Source organism: Falco punctatus (genome assembly GCF_963210335.1).
Source record: "Falco punctatus genome assembly, chromosome: 3".
Classification (NCBI taxonomy): Eukaryota; Metazoa; Chordata; class Aves; order Falconiformes; family Falconidae; genus Falco; species Falco punctatus.
In genome coordinates this window covers 101,144,418-101,146,035 of record NC_137582.1, presented here as the reverse complement: position 1 = coordinate 101,146,035, position 1,618 = coordinate 101,144,418, and the positions used below count along the sequence as shown (strand labels likewise).

Genomic DNA, 1,618 nt, shown 5'->3' with positions numbered 1-1,618 from the left:
GTAAGGAGGGAAGGGGCAAAGGAGACCCAGCTCTTCTGGGTTGGTGAAAAACAAATATTCGAAGCTTCTGTCCTTCTACACTTAAATGCTGGGACAAAAGCTTCCCAGGAGAAATTAAGTTATAATTCCAGGATTTTGTTGTAAGTTGTAACATTTTGATATATGTCTTCTTATTGTTCTGGTAAGACAGATAGTTCACTGCACCTTTAGGAAATTCAAGCCCACCGTGCCAGGCATATTTATGGCCCAAACGAAACTGATCGGTATGTGATACCATTTCATGCTATAAGAACAGCAGAAAAAAAAAACCCTGACACAAGACACTGATTTTATGTCCACCAGCATAGCAGAGGTGTCAGTGAGGGCTGTCTTTCTGAAACAAGGGGAAAACAAAGTGTATATTATTATTTGGAAACACTGTGCAGTAACAGGATCTGTGATGGAAACTGAACAGTACATCAAAACCACGGTCCAATGTCTTTTTGGAATAAAAATAATGCTCATATAACTTAGTGGGAGATGAGTGACCCAAACCTGTTGGATTTTCTATTTTTATTTAATATTCTTGCTTTGCCTTTGTGCTCCAGAAATCCCAGGGATTTTCAGGAATGCAAGACTCTATGCCATTGAAACTTAGGGTGTGAATGGTTCAGCTGTGATATCTGCATATAACCTGGCATGGTTAAAAGCCATGACATTTGTGTGTGCCAAACATGTCTTGATCTGTCTTTTACCATGCAATTGCATCTGAAGAGAACCAGAATTTGCAAAGTTCTCATCAGCACACCTAAAGAAGTTACAGAGTTGGCTGAGCACATAAGGACAGTCATCGGTATTCTTTTAGGCAAATGGCACTTTAACTACCGTGTCACGGTTCACAATGGCTAAAACTGACCTCCTGGGCAGTAAGGCTTATCTGTTACTTACATCCCATTTATAGATTCAAACATGATCTGAATTAACGATAAGCTAAGCATGTGCTTGCCTTTTCCGTCTCGTAAGAACAAACTGGGCATTTAGGCAATCATATAGCTTACAGTATTACAGATTTTCTCATGCCCGTCTTTAGGATTGAGGCACCGTGATAGAAATTTTACTGTAGATAGATAGTTAGATAAATTGTTCTATTTAGGAACAATTATGGAATAGAGCTGGAGGCAGTAAACAAATATGTGGCAGACAGATGATGCCTCATGTTCTCTAAAAAAGGTCTTTATTTTAAATTATTTTGAACATCAAAAGCCAGGTGTTCAGATAGTAATCATGAAAAATCAAGTCATATAATGATTCAGTAGGGTACATCTTAACCCCAGCTGTAACAGAGATACTCTGGAGACTAATGTACAATGTTCAGCCCCTATAAAATTTTAATCATCAGCAAAATTAGAAGAATCAGGCAAACAAGAATAATATGAGCCATTTTCCCCCTTCCATTTGCTAAAAAGAAGTAGGAACCTAAGAAGCTAACCTCAGTTCAGTAGCTACCACTGAACTGTGGGGCTTTATTAAATGTTTTTCTGTCTCATTTCCTTTTGCTTAGTTAATCATTTAGACTAGATAGAGCTGGTAATAGAGTTTAGCCAGTTCATGCAAAGCCAATTGGATAATCTGCATGTCA

General features: G+C 38.1%; 1 long non-coding RNA gene across 1 annotated transcript in view; it reads left to right on the top strand.

The window, feature by feature from the left end:
* The window catches only part of LOC308060580, a 63,901-nt gene that overhangs the window by 48,504 nt on the left and 13,779 nt on the right, over positions 1-1,618 (top strand). The gene's annotated exons all lie outside the window — the stretch shown is intronic.